Source organism: Phascolarctos cinereus, unplaced genomic scaffold, assembly GCF_003287225.1.
Source record: "Phascolarctos cinereus isolate Bilbo 61053 unplaced genomic scaffold, phaCin_HiC Scaffold_5;HRSCAF=322, whole genome shotgun sequence".
In the NCBI taxonomy this organism is placed as follows: Eukaryota; Metazoa; Chordata; class Mammalia; order Diprotodontia; family Phascolarctidae; genus Phascolarctos; species Phascolarctos cinereus.
In genome coordinates, this window is record NW_027555958.1 from 194,460,663 (window position 1) to 194,485,353 (window position 24,691).

Consider the following 24,691-nt stretch of genomic DNA (forward strand, 5'->3'; position numbering starts at 1 on the left):
GATATAAGAAAATCACTCCAAACTTTTGAATACTGACAACAAAATACCTATCAATAAAATCCACAGATTGTTACTATAGAAAAACACCATAGTTAAAACTGCATATGGAGTAATTAAACAGTTTCAATACTAAATACATTTTAAGGGTATCCAAGAGAAACCTCTTCAAACATGAAGGAATGCTAATTCAGATAACCAAGGGTTATTCCACAGTCTCAAGAAATCAAAGAAGAGAATGGAATAATATATTTGCCAAAAACAAAGGAATATAAACTAATCAAAATGATTTGAAGCATCCCTACAAAAGAAAAACAATTCACCAAAAAATTAGAGGTGACTGGAATTCTCAGCTTGCAAATACTCCAAACAAGACAAACACAATAATGATAAATAAGATAAATATCAAGGAAAGACTCAATAATGAAATAAATTATCTTGGGCTTATAGTTCTTTAAAAAAAATTAACTAAAGGACCAAGGGACAAAAATAACCTAACAAAAGATTTAATGGAGACCTGAGTACAAGAAAGGAAGGATGAAAGATCTGAATTAATATTCCAAGGATTAAGTCCTATGGTCCTTTATAAATGAATAAATATTTTTGTGGGAGGTGAAGAGGTGATGACAAGGTGACATAACAGCAAAAAAATAAGAGAAAGTATAGTTTATTTCTCCCAACTCCTATAATTCCTCCATAAATATCTAAAAAGCATACTGGACTTAGAAGTGATTGGGGAAGCCAAGATAAAAAGCACAGTGAGTCGGTCATTTTTCAAATTCAGGTCAGCATAGGAAGACAGAGAGGTCTGCAGACACTGAAAATAACGTATGGTCAGAAATGGATGGACAGCAAATTTCAGAGTAGGGAAAGGCTGTGAACTAAGGCAATAAGAGGTCTCAGTTATAGAAAAGAGGGGACTGACCTTACCAAGGATGCAGGAATAGGTGCCAACCTGCAGCTCACTATCCAGTTCTAAGTTATAGATCCAAGACTGACTAAGGAGAAGATCTGTGCCTAAGAGTGGGATTCCAGGATGGGAAGTTATAAAAGGTTTAATATGTATACCGAGCAAAGAGCAAGTTCAAGAGCAAGCAGCAGCCATGTGGCTCTCCTCCCAAAAGCTGAGCAGAGTTCTCAGTTCCAGTACCCAACCCAGTCTGAAAATTGCAGTGGAATGATCAGAGAAAGTATCCCAGAGCAAAGGTGAGAATGTAGTTTTGTTGTTCTGAATCAACAGAGTAGAGGGACATGAGAATGGATAAGTCCAGAAACAGTTACTGGAACTCCAGCCAAGCCCATAGATGTGTTACTCAGACTCAAACTCAGGCCAGAAATTTTCAGGGTTCAGACAAGAAGGGCAATGATCAGACTTTGCCCTGATCAGATCACTTTGGGAGCACCAAAAGCTTCCAGATCTCTAGCCTGAGCCATCAATGAGATCTTAGAATATCATAATACACAATACTCCAAGAAAACAGCAGAAAGATCCAAGAAGACAAAACTCTGCCCCAATATTCTCCCTGAAGTATATAGAAATTAGCCCTAATGAAGTTCAAAATCAAGAAGTAAGCTAGAAGAATGAGCAAACAAACAAATAAATTAAAAAGAATGCCACCAGAAAGTACTATTATGGAGATAGAGATGCACAGGGCACAAACCCAGAAGAAGAAAATTATTACAAAATATCTCTAACAAAAGCCACAAAGGAAAACATTGCTTGAGTTCAACTAGAATTTCTCAGAAAAAAAAATTAGTCGAGTTTTTTAAAGAGTTTAAAATTATTTTAGAAATCAAATTAGACCATTATAGGAAAAAATAAGAAAATTAATAAGACTGTGGAAGAAATTGCTAGAAAAGGAATTAACAGCTTGGCAGAAGAGGTATAAAATCTTACTCAAGAAATAAATTCCTTGAAAATTAGAATGGACAAAATAGAAGTTATTGACTACACTGGAAATCAAGAAATATTAAAACAGTCAAAAGAGAGAAAAGGAAGAAGAAGTAATGTACCTCATATAAATACAACTATCCTGGAAAACAGATGGAAGAGAAAAAAATTAAGAAACATTGGGGTATTTGAAAACCATGACCAATAAAAGAAATCATAATAGAAAACTGTCATAGAAAATAGAGGACAAAATAGAACCTGAAAGAATCCACCAATCACCTCTTTAAAGAAATCCCAAAATGAAAACTCTCAGGAACATCATAGCCAAAATCCAGAGTTTCCAAGGCAAAGAAAAATAATGAAAGCAGCCAGAAAGAAGGAATTCATGGGCTTAGGAGCCATGGTCAGAATTACACATAATTTAGCATTTCTCCTCTATAAATAAGTGGAGAATTTAGAATATGATATCCCAGAAGGCAAAAGACAGACTTACAACCAACAATAACTTACCTAGAAAAACTGAATGTAATCCTACAGAAGAAAAAAAAAACAGATCCTTAATGAAATAGAGGACTTCCAAGCATTCTTGATCAAAAAACCAGAACTGAGTAGATGCTTTGAATTACAAACCTAGTATTCAAGAGAAGAATGAAAAAAGATAAACAAGAATAAATAATTATAAGGTATTCAACAAGAATAAAAAGTTTTCATTTTTTTTCTTGGCAATTGGGGTTAAATGACCTGCCCGGGGTTAAATGACCTGCCCGGGGTTAAATGACCTGCCCAGGGTTACACAGCCAGTAAGTGTCAAGTGTTTGGTCTGAGGACAGATTTGAACTCAGGTCCTCCTGACTTCAGGGCTGGTGCTCTATCCACTGCGCCATCTAGCTGCTTCCAAAATTTTCATTCTAATATGGGGAGATGATAATGTGTTCCTTAGATCCTTGTTAACATCAGTAGGCAAAGAAGGAGTCTAATAAGACAGAGGCTGTGGGTGAGAGTTTGTTATGTTTTGATGATCTTAAAAGATAAATAGAAAGGGAAGGGGGAAGGGAGAGTTGAAGCATGGGTAAATTATCTCACATAATCAGTCCACAAGATTGGAGAAGGGTAAATGTTCTCATCTTCAAAACCTAAAGAAGAACAGGCTGTACAGAATATAAGCCAGTGAGCTTGGCTTTGATTCCTGGGAAAATTCTAGAAAGGATCACTAAAGAGAGGGTTGGCAAACATCTAGAAAGAGAAACAGCGACTACAAAGAGCCAGTGGGGTTTCATCAAGGACAGGTCACACCAAACAAATTTCATCTCTTTATTTGACAAGATTACTAAATTAATAGAAAAGGAGAATGTTGGAGAAATAATTTTCCTAGATTTTGGCAAAGTATCTTTTTGTAAAGTGTCTCCCACTATCCTTATGGAGAAGATGGATAAATATGGATTAGACAACAACATAATCAGATGGATTCAGAACATGGCAGATGCCTAGACGCAAAGGGTAGTTCTTTTTTTCTGCTTACTCGTATTTTATTTTTTCCAATTACATGTAAAGGTAGTTTTCAACATCACTTTTATAAGATTTTGAGTTCCAATTTTTTTCTCCTTCCCTTCCTTCTCCCCTCCCCAAGACAGCATGCAATCAGATATAGGCTATACACGTACAATCCTATTGGACATATTTCCACATTAGTCATGTTGTGAAAGAAGAATCAGAACAAAAGGGGAAAACCATGAGAAAGAAAAAGAAAAACAAAAAAAGAGAGAAAATAATATGCTTTGATCTGTGTTCAGACTCCACAGGTCTTTCTCTGGATGTGGAGAGCATTGTCTTTTGGAACTGTCTTAGATCATTGTATTGCTGAGAAGAGCTAAGTCTATCAAAGCTAGTCATCACATGGTGTTGCTGTTACTGTGTACAATGTTCTCTAGGTCTTGCTCACTCTGCTCAGCATTAGTTCATGTTGTCTTTCCACAAAGGGCAGTTCTTACTGGTGTAACGTTAACATGGTAGGAGGACTCCAGTGGAAGGCATCAGGGATCTATACTTGGTTCTATGCAGTTAAATGGTTTTATCGATCACGTGGACAAAGACATAGGTAGTATGCTCATCAAATGTAGAGATGATACAAAGCATAACAATGTCAGGATCCAAAAGGTTCCTGACAGGAGACAACATTGGGCTAAACCTAATAAGATGTAATTCAATAGGAATAAAAATAAAGTCTTCTGCTTGGGCATGAAAAAATCAACTTCAAAAATTTAGAATAGGAGAGGTATGAATATACTTACTTGTTCTACAAAGGATCTGGGGGCTTCAGTGAATTGTAAGTTCCATATGAATTAATAGTTTATGTCACAGGTGGAACAGTTTCTGGTTTTCCTCAGTTATGGAGCTTTTTCCCACAAGCCAGGTTTGCGATTTTTACATCTTCTGTCTCTATCCCACCTACTCCTATACCCCCCCCACTACTACCCTTCTTCCTCTAATTATTTTCACTTTCTTTCCCATGGCTAGGTAGTGTCTGACACCTTTTGTGAGGCAAAAGGTGAGGGTTTTCAGTCTGTCACTGTTGCGGGATCACTGAGATGGGACCCCCACATCTTTACTCTGAAATATAAGCCTATAAGCTTTCTTGCACTCATCATACCTGAAACATGGGGCAACTTAGGGTTTGGACATGCAAGTAGAAATTCTAATGATTTAAGCTCTCTAACGTTATTTCGTGTTTAGTTTGTTATTACTATGTGGTGTTTGTCTTATTATTGAAGATTTGTGTTTAGTTACTTTATATTTGGAATGTAATTTCTTTTTCTGAGGTTTCTGGTTTGGAGAGGTTTTATTGCACCATCTAGATGGATAGAAGTCTGGATTTGGAGTCAAGAAAATCTGAGTTCAAATCATGCCTCTGAATTAGCTGACTTATGACCATGGACAAGTCACTTCACCCCATTCAGCCCTGTTTTGGCATTTACAAAATGGGGATAATGCAGATGGTTGTTTTGAAGATGAAATGAGATAACATATAAAGCCCTTCACATATCATAAATCTCTACATAAATGCTAGTTCTTATTATTATTCTTATTCTTATTCTTCTTCATGTTACCATTATCTTGCCTATCACAGCCTGATAACTTTTACATTAATTGTTCTGTACAAATCATTATTGGTTAATGCATCTGTCTATTACCCTTTTTTGTTACAGGAAAAGAGGACAAGAAAGAAGAGGAGGAGGAGAAGGAGAAGGAGGAAGAGGAGGAGGAGACATAGCAGCTGCACTACAAAGTGCTGTCCTCATAATAACCTTATGAAATAAGTAGTATATTATCACCCTCATTTTAAGTTGAAAGAATAAAATACAGAGGTGTGGAAGAATTTGCCTAATGTTACATAGCTCGTAAGTATCAAACCTGGAACTCAAATCCAAGGCTATGGATTCCAAGTCCAGTACCTTTTTGGCACTGTAGTACAGTATATAGAGCATTAGTTCTAGAATCAGAAGACTTGGATTCAAATCCTTCCTCTAACATTTACTACCTGTGTGTTCTGAGGCAAGTCACTCAATCTCCTTGGGCCTCAGTTTCCTCATATATATATACACACATATATATATAATGAGAGAGTTGGACTAAATGGTCTCTTAGATCTCTTCCAGTTCTAGATCTATAATCCTACAGACACGAAACTGAAAACCTGACCTCTGACTCAGTGCCAAAAACAGCAAAGCAAATCAGGAAATGTCCATGATCAATTTTGGAAACAAACTCTCTAACTGCTGCTTCATTAATAGCTGGCTGCTACTGAGAGATCTTGGCACAGTCTGTCTGAGGAACAGAACCTATTTGTTTATTTTAAATTTTCTCAGATGTCATTAGTCACTTTGGTATCATTAATCAAATTTGCATACAGATAGCCTAAATGCCTCTCATTTCTGTTTGATCTCTCCTCAAGGAGAATTGGGGCCAATATCATTTCCATTGGTCATATTCAAAAGGCTAAGTTATTTTTAAATTCTCCATCTTCTCTCCCTTTCCAGCTGCAGAAGTAGAATAAAACCTTGAGGCCCCCATTAAACTTCCCAAATGGCAAAATAAAACCATAGGCCTCTCCTCTGCACCTCCCTAGGCCCACAGATTCGAACTTCCAGTTCCTGTTTTGATTAATAGCAGTGATCACTTCTCCATCCAATCTGCAAGTTCTTATTCCTTCCTTAGGATATTCTAATGTAAGAACATGAAGATTAAAAAGAAATTCCATCTCCTTTCAAAACAGTTTCCAAATTTACTGCTCTTCCTTCCTTCCCATCTGATTTCATTCCAAAGCAAAGCCAGTGTACTCACTCACTCACCACCGCTGATCTCTCCCATTCATCTATCACACCTCCCTGATGCAAGCCAATGCTATAAACTCAATTCAGGGCGCACGGGTGGCCAGCAGACATAAGCTTCATGAGTGAATGGAAGAATTGTGTAAGACTGAGCTTTTTTTTTTCCCCAGGAACCTGCAAGGGTGGATTTGCCAAGACTCTTGAATACTTTACATGCATGCTTTTGTTCTCCCCCTCAACTTTATAAATCTCATTTCTTTTTCACAATTTCTTTCAACATAATTGTTTCACTGTCTTTTTCTTTTTAGGTGAAAGATTTAATGTACAGAGGCTGATTAGGCTCAGAGTAGACAATATAATAGTTTTGACACAAATGAAACATTAGGGCCAGATCTATTTGGCCCCTACTCCACACAGACTCCAGAGTCCACATAGAAACATGGCAGGTGAAACAAATAGAAAGTAAAGCACTCAAGGAGCAGGGAGAAAAAAAAAAAACCTAATCTCGAACTTTGGTAGCTTGTAGTCAATTGTTTATTCAATGACCCGGATTTTTTAATTCTGTTTAAGGAGTCTTCAGAGATGTCCATTAAGTCTTCCAGTGGATTCTGATATGCTTAGTTCTGTAGACAATTCTCTCAATAATGAATGCTCTATGTTCTGTTATTTCAGACTCTTTGTGACCTTGTTTGAGGTTTACTTGGCAAAGATACCAGAGTGGTTTGCCATTTCCTTTTCCAGCTCATTTTACAGATGAGGAAACTGAGGCAAACAAGGTTGAGTGGCTTGCCCAGGGTCACACAATTACTAAGGGTTTGAGGCCAGATTCAAACTCAGGAAAATTAGCCTTCCTGACTCTAGGCCCCATATTTTATCTGCTGCACCACCTAGCTGCCCCCAATAGTGAATAGTGTGGTGTAATGGAAAGAACATTTGATCTAAAATCAGAGAAACTGGGTTTGAATTCCACTGATACTATTTCCAAGCGAAGCCTCCTCAACAAGTCATTTTACCTCTCTGGGCCTTCATTTACTCTTATAAACTGAGAGGTTTGAATTAAAGGGGACTCTAAGATGCCTTCCATCTCAAATCCCTATGATCTCATTATCTAGCTGCACTTTTCCCCAAATTACTTAAACTTGCCTTGGCCCTGATAGATCTAACCAGGAGTAATGGCAAGATCTGCATTAGTGACCTGAAGAACTGAGGCAGTTATCCAGAGAACTGGGATGGGGAGAAAGAGACAGAGACTGAGACAGAAACACAGAGCCAAAAAGAGACAGAGACAGGGAAAAGCAGAGAGAGAGAAAGAGAGAAGAGAGAGAAGAGACAGAGAACAGATAGGGAAAGAGAGGAGAGAGAGACAGAGAGGAGAGAAAGACAGAGAGAGAAGAGAGACAAGAGACAGAAAGAGAAAAAGGAGAGAGAGGAAAGAGACGGAGAGGAGAGACAGATATATATAGAGAGATTATTATCCTTGCAACCAAATAATTAAAGCTGAAGAATTTGAAGCTTAAGCTGCCTGGACATCTCTCTCCCATCTTCACAACTCTAACTTTTTTTTTGAGCCCAGTTTATTCCCCTTGCCCAATCTGAATATGGAGGGGACTGAAGCTCAGAACTGCTGAGCTCAAGAAAGACACCAGCTTCAGCCTTTCCAGTAGTAGTGATTAGAGTCATGGGCCATGATGCTGGGCTCTGACTCTTAAGGCAACATTAGCACTTCTTGAAAAATTATCAGTATATATATTTTTCTCCCAATGGAAATTTATTTGGTCTGTTGTATGCAGGCCTGTTTTTGCTGTGTGGTCCACACCTGCAGTTTCCTCAGTGCTGGGAAACTCTACCATTACAGATGATTTAGGACTATAGAATCATCAGTCTTTAGCCAAAAGGGACCACAGAGGTCATCTACTCCAACACATTTGTTTTAGAGATAAGGTAACTGAGACCCAGGGAGGTTAAGTGATTTTCCAGCGGTCTCACAGGGAGTAAGTGTAAGAAACTGGATTTGAATCCAGGACTTCTGATTCTAGTATTCTTTCAACTATTCCACACATCTCTAGAAACTGAGAAGTTGTCACTGATTCAGAGTCACCATGCTACAATGCTCCAGAGACAACATTTGAACCCAAGTCTTCTTGACTCCAAGTCCAGCACCTCTGAAGTTTCTTTAAATATAGAGTATCCCAAAAATCTTGGGGCAGCTAAGTAGCACAGTAGATAAAGTATTGGGCCTGGAGTCATCTTCCTGACTTCAAATCTGGCCTCAAACACTTACTAGCTGTGTGACCCTGGGAAGGTCACTTTCCCTCATTTGCCTCAGTTCCTCATCTGTAAAATGAGCTGGAGAAGGAAATAGCAAACTACTCCAGTGTCTCTGCCCCCCCCCCAAAAATGGAATCAACAAGAGTCAGACACGACTGAATAAACACAACATTCTTAGCCTATAAGCTTTGCTATCTTAAAATAGCACTTAGACTTTTGGGACATTTTATTGCAATAATCTACTTGTTGCCATTACAAAGCACTTTACAAGTATTATCTAATTTGATCCTTGCAACTACATATTGAACTAGGTCATGCAAGCATTATTATCCACCTTATAGAGATGAAGGAACTGAAGCCTAGGTAGATTATTTGATTTGTCCAAGATCATCCAAACAGGAAGTGAATGACTTCAAGCAAAGTCTGATTCCCACAATACTAGAAACTTTTTTAAAAAAATAACATTTTCTTTTTCCCCAATTTCATGTTTTTAATAATGTTTTCCCCACTTACATGTTACAACAATTTTTGATATTTGCTTTGTTTAAAGTTTTTAAGTTCCAAATTTTCTCTCCCCTTTCTCCTCCTTGAGACAGCAAGCAATCTGATATAGGTTATACATAGGCAATCATGTAAAACACTTACATATATAGTCATTTTGTACAAGAAGACATGGACAACAACAAAAACAATAAATAATGAAAGTGAAAAAATAGCATGCTTCAATATATAGATAATATCAATTCTTCTCTGGAGACAGATAACATGTTTCATCACGAGTCCTTTGGGATTGTCTTGGATCATTGTATTGCTGAGAATAGCTAAATCATTCACAATTCTTCATCATACAATATTACTGTTACTTTGTACAACGTTCCTCTGGTTTTGCTCACTTCACTTTGCGTTAGTCCATGTAAGTCTTTCTAGGTTTTTTTTTTCTGAAATCGTCCTGCTCATCATTTCTTGTAATACAGTATTATTCTATCACAATCATATACCACAACTTGTTCAGCCATTTCCCAATTGACATCCCCTTGATTTCCAATTCTTGACCACCACAAAAGGAGCTGCTATAAATATTTTTATACAAGTAGGTCCTTTTCCCTTTTTTGATCTTTTTGGTCTATAGACCTAGAAGTGGTATTACTGAATCAAAGGTTATGTTAGCCTTTTGAGCATAGTTCCAAATTGCTCTTCAGAATGGTTGGATCAGTTCACAACTCTATCAACACTGCATTAGTGCCCCAGTTTTCCCACATCCCCTCCAATATTTATAATTTTTCTTTTTTGCCATATTAGCCAATCTGATAGGTGTGAGATGGTACCTCAGAGTTGTTTTAATTTGCATTTCTCTAGTCAATAGTGACTTAGAGCATTTTTTGAACTGAGTCAAACTTAGAAGAATATAAGTCATTCCCCTATTGATAAATGGTTAAAGGATATGAACAGGCAGTTTTCAGACAAAGAAATCAAAGCTATCTATAGACATATGAAAAAATGCACAGACTGTCACAAAGAAAACTTTTGTGTTTATATCCACACAGCATCAATATTGCTACATTTTAAATTTTCTTAAAGCTGACTATAAGCATTGGTGGAGAAAAAAAGTGAATTACCGGACTACCAGTCCGGAGTTTCATTTTTATAATAATGAAAACTTAGTTATAATTACAACTTTAAAAGACTAACATTTTTTTAGTTAGAAAACACTGCTATTTTTCTCCCTCCAGAATTGCTTTCTTCTCCAACATCAGTTGAAATGACTTACTTTTTCTTAACCATTTCATCTCTATGACTACTAAAATTTCTGAGTTGAAAAAGGTTCCTTACTATTTCATGCTTCACCAGGGCAAGATGTTTTAGGTGAACCAGTCAATAAACATTAATTAAGCTTTTATTTATTATTAGACACTGTTCTGGGCATCTAGGTGGCACAGTGGGTAGAGTGCTAGGCCTGCAGTCAGGAAGACTCATCTTCCTGAGCTCAGATACTTACTAGCTATATGACCCTGGGCAACTCACTTAATCCTGTTTGCATCAGTTTCCTCATGTATAAAATGAACTAGAGAAGGAAATGGCAATCATTCTAATATCTTCACCAAGAAAACCCCAAATACGGTTATGAAGAGTCAGACATGACTGGAAAATAACTCAACAAGGCATTGTGCTAAGCAAAGAGAGGAAAAACATGAGCCAGGAACTCACATTCTAATGGGAGAGATTTGTGTGTTGTCTAAAAGAGCTTTGAATCATAGAACCAGAAAATCATAGATCTAAAACTGGAAAGGAGTTTGATACGTCATCTAGTACACCTCTCTCTTTTGAAGAGGAACTTGAGGCCTGGGGAGGTAGTGTCCCAAGGTCAGAAAAAGTGTAAGCACCCAAGGTGAGATTTCAAGGCAGGACCTCTGTCCCCATAGCCAGTGTTGAACTAGCTCAACATTGTTTTCATCACAACCACAAACCATTAATTTCCAGTTATATTAATTAGTTTGGAAATATAAATCAATGAAATGAGCACTTGATTGATTTTTGAAAATAGCAAATATCTCTCCTAAGAAAAAGAAAAAAAAAGATTTAGAGTCTTTTGTTTTTACTTTTCTGGATTTAGGCCTGGATCAGAATTGTCTTAAGTCCAAGGATGGAATGGCTGGTAACACACCCGGTAGCTTCAGACCAGCTTGTGAGAAATCTTGTTCTATTACTTACCCAAACCTTGGCTTGGTAGAGAATGAGTCAGAATTCCAGGGCTAGTGGTTATTTGGGACAAGAGTGGACCCCTTTAGGGAAAAGAGAAGGAAATGGGAAAAAGAGATTATGAAGAACCATAGATATTGCTAAGAGATAAGTGGAAGTTGGGATCTGGAAGGAAAAGGGCTAACCACAAAAATAATAATCTCAAGCCTTAGTACATGTGATGTGGGAGGGTTTTCTCCACATGAATAATGTCTGACATTCATTTAGCACATTAAGGTTTACAAAGCACTTTACAGTATTATTTCACTTGATCCTCCCAACAACGTTCATGAAGCGGACACTATGGGCATTGTTATCTCCATTTGACAGATGGGGAAACTGAGGCTGGAAAAGGTGAAGGATTTGTCTATGCTTGTAAAATTAGCAAGTATCTGAAGCTATATGCAGACTAGGCCTCTATTTACTCCAAGCCTAGCACTCTTTCTACTAAACTATGCCACTTCTCTCAAATATGGTAGGGCAGACATTTTTGGCATATGGAAACGATATCAGGCAGGAAAGTATGGTCTAGTGACTGAGTACATCATAAGGAGGGATTATTGGAAAACAATTACTTGTTTTGTAAGGAGCTTCTATTTCTGCTTTGCATAACAAGATGCATAGTGTCAGGACTTGGAATCAGGAAGACTTCAATTATAATCCTGCCTCACACACTTGGTGGCTGTGAGATGCTGGGTAAATGCGGATAAAAATAGCATGTACCTCACAGGATTGTGAGGGTCAAATGAGATAACCTCAGGTGAGGCACCATCTCTTACACTATATGAGATTTTTTCTGATTCTTCTCTAGCTGTTAGTGCCCTCTCTCACTAAATTGCTTTAATTATTTTGTGTGTATTTTCTATTGACTTACATGTATACATGCTGTTTCTCCCAATAGAATATAAGTGCTCTGAGGCTTTACTTCATTGTTGATGTGCCAAGAAATTGCACTTGGCAGACGTTTAATACACACTAGGTGACTGAATAATATGTAAAGTTCTTTGCAAACTTTAAATAGTCATGTAAATGTCCACTATTATTCCTTTGGTTCGTTCTTGGACTTCTGTTCATACTTCTACAGGCTAGCCAACATAGGGCAGCCAGCTGGTCATCACTATGCTAGATGCTGAGAACACAAAAATGGGTACAGGCCACTGCCTACTTTTAAGGAGTTTACAATCTAAATGGATGGTAGACAAGGGTATGGATAACTAGGATCCAAGAGAAAATGAAATAAATGCAAAAGGAGAAGTCCAGGTAAAATGATGAAAGAAATTTGAAGAGATTAACTATTGTGAGGATGATGGATTGGAAAGGGAATAAATGATATACAGACACACCAATTTGGAGTCTGTTGTAATAGACTCTAAGAAGAAATGAAGTAGAAATGATCGCAGTGGGCATGAAATGGAAGGACCAACTGTGATGCAGATAGTGGAATGAAAATCACAGGACTTGGCAAGTGGTGCAGTAAGGTGAGAAGGGAGAGTCAAAGGTTATTCTTAAATTATAAGCCCAGGATGCCATAACAGCTAATAATTTATGCAGAGATACACACACAAATGTGTATATATTTTATATGTATACATAATTATAGCATATATCATATCACATATGAGGTTACATATTTTATAGAATATAGAGAGCATAGGTTCCCAAAGTGGGTGCTACCACCCCCTGGGGGACACTGTGACAATCCAGGAGGGTGGTAGTAGCCTCAGGTGCAATTAGGGGGCACGGAATAAAAATGAGGCAGTGGAAACATAAGGAAAGAAGAGAAGAAAATTTTGAAAACCTATTCATTCATGTTTCATCTGTTATATAACATAGTTAAAGTCATAGTGATTACATTATTTTCCAAATAAACACACAAAATGCAAGTTATAACCAATCAGTGGTCAAGTCCGCTGACAGATCTTATCAAATAAGCTCTGGCAGGTAAGCATGTTACTCATTGTCAGGAACTCCAGCATGCATTGGCAGCAATATGTGCATGTAATGACTTATTTACAATATGATACTATATGATGACATGACGTAATATAGTATCATCAAAATTTCAAGGCAGGGAAAAAACACAAATTTACAATAAATTATTAAACTTAAGATGCATCATTTTTTAAAAATATATTTTATATTTTTTGAAATGATGCAAATTTTTTTTAAAAAGCTAAAAGGTTAAAGAAAATAGATTTCTAAGGGGGTGTTGAGTAATTTTTTTTTTTTGAAAAGGGAGTGGTAGGCCAAATTAGTTTGGGAACCTCTGTAGAGGACATGTATGTGACTATAAGTGAATCTAATTTCATATGCATATACATATGTATGTGTATGAATTATCTTTGTGTGTATATATAAATATTTTAGAGCATGTATTATATAACATAAGGTTACATATTTTATATAGAGGATAGTATATGATGGTGAGTATATCTAATTTCATGTGTACATGTATTAATTATCTGTATATGTATATATACATATTTTATGTGCATATATATTTATGGGATATATTTTATCATATATAAAGTTACCTATTTTATAAGATATAGAGCTATGTGAATATATCTAATTTTGTATACATACATGTCTGTATTTATTACCTTTGTGTGTAGGAGGAAGAGGGTAGACGAGTAGGAAAAGCAGCGTACTAATAATCAGAAGACCCAAAGCCTAGTCCTAGGTCTACTAAGAACCTTGGGTAAGTCTCTATTTCCTTACCTCTAAAATAGAGATAGGCAGCTAGGTAGCATAGTGGATAGAACACTGGGCTGGAGTCAGGAAGACCTGAGTTCAAATGTGCCCTCAGACACTTATTATGTGACCATAGGCTACTCACTTAACCCTGTTTGCCTCGGTTTCCTCATCTGTAAAATGAGCTGGAGAAGGAAATGGCAAACCAGTCTAGTATCTTTGCCAAGAAAACCCCAAATGGGGTCACAAAGAGTCAGACATGACTGAAAAACAACAATTTTATGCTACCTACCACTATCTGACTGTGAGCTAGCATCAGCATGGGCTTTGTTACATATCTAAAAGTTATCCAGGGTGGATTAAATCTTCCTTGATGGACTATTCCTGCTGCAGAACGCATATCTCATTCCCATTTCATGACTCAAGTCTGTAGGCAAGCTGACAGCATATTTCCTGTGTTCCAGACTAAACTAATTTGGGGCGTAGGGGAAGGAATAAGGGCCTTATGGAGTCAGAGGACTTAGTTCAAATCCTTGCCTCCATCACTCCCTCTATAGTCTTAGGAAATCACTTCTCTGGTCCTCTGTTTCTTCATCGTTGAAATTAAGGGGATTGAACTAGATTGCCTCTAAAATTAAGGGGATTGAATTAGAGATACCATTGCATCTCTAAATCTATGAAATTGATATAACTTCTTTCATGGATTCTTCTTACTTCTATTTTCACATTGTATTAGGCAGCTAAGTGGCACAGGGGTTAGGACTATTATCCTTGGAATCAATAAGATCTCAGTTTGAATCCACCTTAAGACACTTAAATAACTGTGTGACCTTGGTAAGTCACTTAACCTCTCATCCTCCATTTCCTCATCTGTAAAATGGGGTTCATAATAGCACCTACCTCACAGGAGTTGTTGTCAGGATCAAATGAGATAATACATAAAGCCCTTTCCAAACCTTAAAGCAGAATATAAATAAGAGTTATTATTATTTTATCTTATTGATTTTTCTTACCTTATTCTTTAGGTTCTCTTTAAAAAACTAATAATATAATGTGACAGGTCACCATGGAAGTCCTTAAATATGGATTTCTGTGAAATAAGGAATGCTTCATTCATCTGTTAGATAAAGGATACTTAACACCCTGCCCAGAACATAATAGACGCTTAATAAATATTTGTTGACTGACTCATTGTGGCAGAGAGGTGACTAGCAGTCCTGGAAGACTCTGCCAACAGAGAACAAGCTCTATCAGGGTCCTCTGAGTTGGAAAGACCTCAAGTAAGAGCACAGTAATGGATTTCCTGTCTACCAACCAAGAAAGAGCCTAACCCTTTGTTTGGTCCAATCTGGTTAGCCATGGTGTGGTGAATTTTTCAGCCACATAAATTCCCCAAAATGGTCTACTCAGTTTTAGAACGCTTGTGAGTCAAATTTGCAGAGCGGAGCACTCACGATGATCCTAGAAAGTATGAAAAGAAGTAGACAATAACCTTCTATTTGAAGAAACAAACCATTTCATTCACATGTGGGGTCTGGCTTCTTAACAGTCCTCCTCTGGCCTGGATATATTTTGGTAGACAATTCGATACAGAATTTTACCGTCTTATTTCTTTCAATCCAAAATAAGGTCTGAAAATTGGGTGGAGGACCAGATATCAGAATGGAGAAACCATTTTACCAAATTTAAATTCCATTCAGTCTCTTAACCAATACTGTCTTCGCTGTTTTAATATTTTTGTGTGACATCCACGTTTTAAGAAACAAGTTGCTAGAGATTTCTTTTTTCCCCAAAGGCTTTGTAGATGCCAAATAACTCTTTGAAAAATGTTGACGCCATGCACTGAAGTGAATAAAAACATATGGATTTAATGTTCTCTAAAATACATACTTTTTTAAATGAAGTGGACTGGGAAGTGGTGAAGGGAAAGAGAAGAGGTACTTGGCAGGACACATTTGAGTTTTAGTGATTCCAAAATTTGTGAAAAGTTGTTCCAGATGTTTGATGAACCTCTGGTGCCCCTAGGATTCACCCAAATCTGATAATAAATAAAGAGTAATTGTAAACAGCAATGATACACTATTTCAGGATGCTTATAATGGATACTACTACTTGTGTGTGACCTTGAGGAATTCACTTTACTTCTAGGGGCCTCAGTTTCCTCCTCTGACCAAGGAGGGTGGTTGGACTAGATGACCTCCAAATACCTCCTACTTCTATATTTTTGATCATCCCATTATCCTTATTTTTATTCTTATTATTATTCTTATCCTAGGATGAGAATTTGCTCTGGTCTGAATTAAGCCACAGAAAATACCAAGTAAGACTATGTTTCACATAACATGAAGAAAAGCTTCATTATAAAATCTCTCATCTACCATGCTTATGCCAGGGAAACATCCACATGAAACTGAAAAATTCTAATTTACAAAACTGGATGGTATCTATGAGATACTAAACATATGGATACTTAAAGACATCTGTTAATGGTTCTCACTCTTCTTCTCCAAACTTTTGCCCTACTACATTCTTCTCCAGTAGAGTAGCTCTACTCACCTTCCTTTCACTCTGGAACTCCATGTTCATACCCATATTACTCCTCCCATTCCTTTTTCTTGAACAATCTCCCCATCTTCTCTGCCAATCCACAATTTTTATTCTAAGTTCAGCTCAAGACTCACCCTCCTTCCCTCATGGATACAATTCCATGGCAATAATTGATCATCGTCTAGAGATGCAATGGCCTTAAGAAGTCATCTAATCCAGCCCTGTCATTTTGCAGATGAGAAGACTGAGGCCTATGAAAATGAAGTGACTTGCACAAGAGTCACACAGGTAATGTCAGAATTCTCTCAGCACTTCAGTGTAGAATCCATACTTCACTATTCCATGTTTGATTTCATCCTTTCTGATGATCAGAACGATGGTAGATACTACATATGTGATAAATTCCTTTTAAATTGGTGTTTTATTTACTTTTTTTTTCCGTCCAAATGTTTGGGATCATATAGACGCAGTCATTGATTATACTTTCTTTGAGAGGCAGAGCAGAGAAAGCACATTACTTGGAGTCAGGAAAAAGGTTTGAATTCTGCTTTAGATACTACATAATCCCAGAGAAGTCACTTAATCTCTCAGTTTCTTCATCAACAAAATGGTTACTAGCTAACACACAGGGTTGCTGTGTGAGAAATGCTTTATCAACCTGAAAGTATTATATAAATACATCATTATTATTTTTCTTTCCTTGACATCGACATGTATGTGGATTGTTTTGCTGTTGCTTGTCCTTCATTTTTGAAGAGGACCAGTGACATGGGGTGACATCTTGACTCCTGCATGATTTGGATTTAAGTGAGGCAGAATTGCACAAACTTGTCAGCCTCACTCTCTCTTCCAGAGTCATCAAAGTCCAAGGGGAAGTCAGGATGACTGGCTGGGATGCAGTGGATGACCTTGGTGTCTTTGCTGTCTGACCAAACTCTAAGCACTCCACAGCACCTGCTTCAAGTTACCTTTGTGGCCACTGGAACAAATTGTTCTTATCCACCCATTCCACTGGAGGAAGTCTTCACATGCTTGGGTTGGACAGCCCCCTAACTCACCAACAAGTTTGAGGCCTGTTGGTTACCCTCAACCTCGTTTAGTTTGTCTGCCAAGATCATCTTACCAGGGTGTGGCCACTGCACATGCTGCAGCTTCTTGGAGCCACAGGTGAGAGTTAGGTGAAGGTGGATACCAAAGGTACATGATTAGTTCTGAAAAGGGCACAGCAAGCCCTCACACCAGAGGTCCTCGTCTTCCTGAAGACCACATATACCCCAAATTGGCATATATATATATATATATATACATATACATATATATACATACATACATACATACATACGTACGTACATACACATACACACAGTGCAATCTTTTTCATTTGTAAATGTCTGAAAGGGGACATAAGCAAAAGAATGAATGGGTAATTGGGCTGTACATCCTATTTTTTACCTAATTACTACAGCTGCTACATAGATGGGCCATTGCTTCCTTTAGCCAGTCTAGTTGGCTCTGCAACACAGGTAAGGAATTCAGAGAGATTCATGTGGCCAGGAAGAGTCAATACTTCTGGGGGGAAAATAATCCCCACAGATCTTCAGTGGAAGACATATTCTACACATCTGGAAAGCTCTAATGCCTTGGGAGTTTCCTTTCAAACCATTGAAAACCATACTAGAAAGTGTGCTTTAGGAAGTAACCCTTCCCTGACCATAGGCACAAAAAATTAAATAAGAAATGAATTTACTGAAGTGCTTATTTAACACTAATACTTTGCTGCGATAATCTCTGCCTTTATGAATGACATATTTTGAGGGGTTAGGAGAGTCCAAACCTATGATTGTATTAGATCAGAGAACTCCAGGTGAGGAAATTTCCTTTACCAATGAAGAATTTTCCATTCTTCTACATCTTACAATCTTATAAAGTGGCCTGAGGCACTGAGAGGTTAACTGACTTTCTAATATGTGTCAAGGTCAGGACTCCAATCTGGCTCATCCTGATTCCAAGGACTCTCTGTACATCACAGCTGCCTCTCTGAATGACATTTACATACAGATAAATACTGCTACCCCTAACCTCACCACTGCTCTCACAATCCTGATGGCCAGAAACCTCCCATGCCATAGTCCACCTCTGCCCTTACAGTTCTCACTGCCATAGTCAAGGCCATCAATCCATTCTCCTCATGTCCCTTCCAAGCTCAGAGGAGCCAAGGATTCAGGCCTCAGTGGGTCACTGAATCACAGCCATGCAATCTCAAAGTCAGAATGGCTCATCAAATCCAACCTATAACTGAACAAAAGCCCTATCTACAATGCACTCAGTAAGTGAGCATGCAGTCTTTGCTTGAAAACATCCAAGGAAGGAGAACCCAGTACCTCCCAGCAGTCCATTCTACTTTGGGGCGGCTCTACTCATCGAGGAGTTTTTCAAGTGAGGGGCTCAGGTTCGTGTCTTATTCAGAAGACTAAAGAGAGTTTAGGTTGATAAGTTACTGTAAAGACTATTTCAAATAATTTATGATTTAAATAGACTTGTATGGACTGGGCTACAACCTTAATCATCATCTATAACATTGCTTAGATGAAGTAATGCAGTCTAAGTTTCAAGCAATCAACTTGTAAATAGACTTTTGGAATACAACCCCTCCATTAACTTGGGAACTGCCTAGGAACTATATAGGTATATTCCAGTTTTATTAATCCTCTTCCTTCTGAATGCAAAGGAGGGACATCAGTTGCCCAGTTGGTGTCAGGAGTCAGGAGAACTGGGTTCAATTCCTAACTGACCCTTACTGGCTGTGTATCCATGGGCAAGTCCCTTTATTTCTCTGAGCATTCGTTCCCACATCAGAAAATTGGGATTATAATATATTGTCTATCTCAAAGGAATGGACACTAGATGACAGAGTGGATAAAGTGCCAGACCTGAGGTCAGGAAGACTTAGCTTCATGAGTTCAAATCTGGCCTCAGGCACTTACTAACTGTGTGACCCTGTGCAAGTCACTTAACCCTATTTGCCTCAGTTCCTTATCTGTATAATGAGCTGAAGAAGGAAATGGCAAACCAGTCCAGTATCTTTGGCAAGAAAACCCCAAATGGGATGATGAAGAGTCAGACATGACTGAAACAACTGAACAACAACAAAAAACCTCACAGGATTGTTAAAAGGAAAGTGCTTAATTAACCTTAAAGTGTTATATAAATTTAAGACACTTGATAATGATTAAATGAGGGGAAAATTGACATTTGACCCCTTATTGTGTTCGGGGTCAAGATAGATTCCACAGAAGAAGAAAAAAAGGCACTGACTTTTGGTAACAGGTGTTCACAGCTAAGCTAATAATTGGTATACAGGCTTCATCTTAAAGATTCAAATGAGCATGGGTTTTGTTCAGTCATTTCAGTCATATCTCCTTCTTTATGACACCATTGGGGTTTTCTTGGCAAAGATACTACAGTGATTTGCCATTTCCTTCTCCAGCTCATTTTACAGATGAGGAAACTGTGGCAAACAGGGTTGCTCGTGGTCATACAGCTAGTAAGCATCTTAGGCCAGCTTTGAACTCAGGTCTTCCTTATCCAGGTCCACTCTATCCACTGTGCCACCTACATGCTCCTCAAATGAACCTGGGTTGGTATTATTACAGAGTAATAGGAATTATACAATTAGATCATTTCATCATGAACTCCTGAAATACTACAATATCATAAGTCTTAAATATAAAGGTGTATGGAATTCAATAATTTGGGGGAAGGAGAGAAAAAATAAATTTATATGATAACTTTATATATTTAAAAGGAATAGCAAGTTGTACATAATAGATTTGCAGTTTCATGTGCAATCATTGTTTTTATAATACTATATTATAGAAATATTTGTTTTATTCCATAAATTAAAAAAATTTAAATAATTCAATGTAACTGAGGATATAACGTAACAGGCAAGAACATATCTTGCTCAGTATTCAAAAATAAGAAAAAGGCTGAGTAGCAATATACTTGGGGAAAACTAGACAGAAGAGGATAAGAAAATATAAGTAAATATGTAGAATCAACCTCAGACCACAAGACATTAGGTCATCCTTTAAATCTTGAAGGAAAACCAAGAATTCATTAGGTATGATGTGAATTCATGTTCTGAATCTAAGACTAGAGCTGGCCCAAAACATCACTGGAGAATGGTGGCAGGAAACTTGCCATTGATCCCGTAAGAGCCATGTGTACTTTCCTAGCCTAAGTTGAGCTTGGATTTTAAAGGTCATTGATACTGCTATTTTATTTTATGTTTATGTTATGTTTAGCGATGGGAGAAGGAAGAGAAGAGGGTAGAGGTAACATTGAGCAAGCAGATTTGTAAACTATGGAGATAGTCCAGAAAAATGAAACTTTTCTTGCATCATGACCTATATGTTCTGGCTTTTTGAACCAAGATAGAGAACCAAGATCTTAGGTAGAGAGTCAGAGTCACTACCCTTCTGTTGATTAGAAAGGTTCAACAGAGAATCAACAGAGAAAGAATAATCAGCTCTGCCACTACTTGGACTTCAGTTTCTAAAGAGCACTGAACTTGGACTTATGGGAGTCAAACACCAGCTCTGTCCCTTACTACATGTATGTCCTTGGGTGAGTCACTTTACCAGTCTGGGCTTCCATTTCCTCATCTGTCAAGTGAAAGGATTGAACTGGATGACCTCTGAGGTCTCAGACAGATCTAGATCTATGATTCTATGACTAAAGCATTTCTTAGGCCCTTTCTAGCTCTTAGCATCTACTATTCTATAATTCTTAAAATTATTCAAATACAGTAGAGAGAGCACCGGCCCAGGAGTCAGGAAGACCTGAGTTCAAATCCAGTCTCAGATACTTGACACTTACTAGCTGTGTGACCCTGGGCAAGTCACTTACTTAACCTCATTGCCTACCCACCAAAAATTATTCAAATAAAGAAGTGATCATAAACATTTTGTCACAATACACTTTTTATAATTACAAACTTTTTATGATAAACTTTAGAGGGAAAAGTAGGCTTCCAGAACATTTCTGAAACCTGGAATAACCAGTTCATTACCACTATCACTAAGGATAGCCACCAATATCTGCCAAAGCTGCAGAAAATGGCCTCCTACCATGTTGCTCATTTCCGTCAAACAGCAGTAAGAATTCGAGAGCATCTGGGACATCTGGTTAATGGCATGATCACTTCCCAGGGTCCCCCTCTGCCTCCTCTTCACTGAAGATAATGGTAGCAATAGAATATAAGCACCCAAGAGTGATCCACCAACTTACATTCTTTGCTTCACCCCTGAGGGTGATTCAATGGGAAGGTTTCCCTTCAGCAAAAGTAATAGGTGACGGATGGTGCTACAGATAACATGAACTTCTGCTAATAAATTGGCCAACTCACTCAGGAAAAATACTAAGGTATAGTAAGTCCTTTAAGATTTGCGAATGTACCACGTGGTTGAACAACTTCTGAGTGTGTGAGTGCATGCGTGTGTTTGTGTGTGTGTATGTGTGTGTTTAAGGGTACATGGGGGGGGCTGAGGAGAGTCCAAAACAAAAACTTTATTTTGCAACAAAGAAAACATGGCGCTTGATAACCTAGAACTCCCTTTATCTCACTTTTTTTTAGCAGAACCAAGAGAACGCTGTGTACAGTAACAGTAATATTGTTCTAATAATGACTTTGGCCTGCCTCCCTATAGGGTCCTGGAGCTCCAGCAGCGGCAGCGGCTGTGAAAGAGAGTCGATGGTGATGGAGTAGCAGGAGGGACAGAGACATGGCGGTGTCTGAAGGGGAGGGAGCCCTTGCATTGGCCCCTCCAGGGGGAGAGTCAGAACTAGGTAAATAGAGTTGCATAATATTGCAGCCACGGAGTCAGTGCAGAATAAGCTGCAGGGTACTGTCACAAAAGCAGCAGCTGATGTCACCAGTGCGGTAATAGGAAATCCTGTCACCAGGGGATTTGATGTTGTTCGACATGTTGACAGTGGTGGCAATGGGCTGGCTAGCTTGGAAGATTTTTAATAGCACAAAAAAGTCAACTGAACAGGAAGTGGCTGTTTTCATCTTTGATAAAATGCTGATTGACAAATATCAAAAATTTGAAAAGGATCAAATCATTAATTCTCTAAAATGAGTTAAACAGTTTATCTGACTTCGACACCCTCAACTCCTTACAGTCCAGCATCCATTAGAAGAATCCAGAGACTAACTGGCATTTTGTACAGAAGTTTAGCCAATATTCTTGGGAACTGGGAAAATCTGCCTCCCACAGTGTCCCCTAACATTAAAGATTATAAACTTTATGATATCGAAACAAAATAGGGGTTGCTTCAAGTTTCTGAAGGATTGTCATTTTTACACAGCATTGTGAAAATGGTTCATGGAAACTTTACTCCAGAAAATATAATATTGAATAAAAGAGAAGTCTGGAAAACAATGGACTTTGATTTTTATATACCATCAATGAATCCTTCTCAACAAGAGCCTAAGTTTCCTTGCAAAGAATGGGATCCAAAGTTACCTCCCTTATGCCTACCAAATCCTGAATATTTATTTGGCTCCTGAATACACCCTTTCTGTGAGCTGTGAGACAGCTAGTGATATTTACTCTTTAGGAGCTGCTGTTTCTTCTGTATTTAATAAAAGAAAACCTATTTTTGAAGTCAACAAGCAAGGCATGTGTAAGAGCTTCGGTAGGTAGCTGGATCAGCTAAGTCGTCTAAAATCCAGTTCTCATGAGAACATACCTGAACAAGTCCGGGAACATATGACATGACTTTCAAATATAACTCCAGCTGTTAGGCCAGATGCAGATCAAATGACAAAGATTCCCTTCTTTGATGATGTCCATGCAGTCACATTACGATATTTTGATTCCTTATTCCAAAGAGATAATCTTCAGAAATCACAGTTTTTCAAAGGACTGCCAGAAGTTCTGCCCAAACTACCCAAGCATGTGGTAGTAAAAAGAATTTTGCCTTGTTTAACCTCAGAATTTTCAGACTCTGATATGGCATCGTTCATTTTGTCCAATGTTCTACTAATTGCTGAGGAATGTAGTAAAGAAGAACGTGTCAAGTTAATTCTGCCAGAATTCTGCCGATCTTTAAGCATCAGGAGCCTATCTAGATTCTGTTAATTTTCTTGCAAAAAAAAATGGATTTACTGCTAACTAAAACACCTCCAGATGAAATAAAGAAGTGTTCTACCAATGGTTTATAGAGCCTTAGAAATCCCTTCCATTCAGATCAAGGAACTTTACCTGAACATCATTTCAACCTTTGCAAATGTTATAGAATATCCATCCATGAAAAATTCTTTATTACCCAGAATTAAAAATGCATGTTTGTAAGCATCTTCCCTTGCTGTTCACTTAAATTCATTCGTGTGCTTAGAAAAGATTTTGGAATACATGAATAAGTGGTTTGTGCTTGATAACATTCTATACTTTCTACAACAAATTCCATCAAAGGAATCTGCACTGTTCATAGGAATTTTAGGTGTTTACAAGTGTACTTTTGCTCATAAGAAGTTAGGAATCCCCAAGGAGCAGCTTGCTGGGAAAGTATTGCCTCATCTGATTCTTCTGAGTATTGAAAATAATCTTAATTTCAATCAGTTCAATTCCTTAATTTCAATCATCAAAGAAATGCTTCATAGATTGGAAGTGGAACATAAAACCAAAGTGGACTCCAGATAATGCAAGAACAGCAGAAATCTTTGTCAAATGGATGTGTCTGAAGAGACAAAAATTCCTAATGTTGTTATGACGAATATGGTAGGACACCCTGCCTTTGATTTGCAGGGCAATCCCACAGAACTTTGCACAGCCAGCCAATATGACTAGTAGCAGCTCAGCTAGCAATGATTTAAAAGGTCTTTTTCAGTAAGACATCCTGTGTTCATTTAGAAGGATTGATTTAGAAGCATTTTAATCATGGGTGAGCTAATTTCCGTCTTGGTATGTTTGATTGAATATCTGGCTTGGAGGAACCTTCTCTACAGGAAGGAGTCTGAGAGATTTGGTGGAGAAAAACAAGAGTATCCACGTCAGCGTTGTAGTGATGTCAAATCCTGTCATTTGTCCACACTGAATGCAGTGTGGTTTATTCCCTCCTGCCTTCTCCCATACACTTTCCCTCCCCTCCCCTTCTCAATAATCTGAAGGCATGGCCCTCAACCGGGCTCTTTCAGAGCTGAAAACATTGGTGTCAATGGATC

At 37.9% G+C, this 24,691-nt stretch overlaps 1 pseudogene; it reads left to right on the forward strand.

Moving 5' to 3' along the window:
• The first annotated feature begins 22,843 nt into the window (after positions 1 to 22,843).
• LOC110217699 (SCY1-like protein 2 pseudogene) lies at positions 22,844 to 24,211 on the forward strand (annotated as a pseudogene).
• The last annotated feature ends 480 nt before the right edge of the window (positions 24,212 to 24,691 follow it).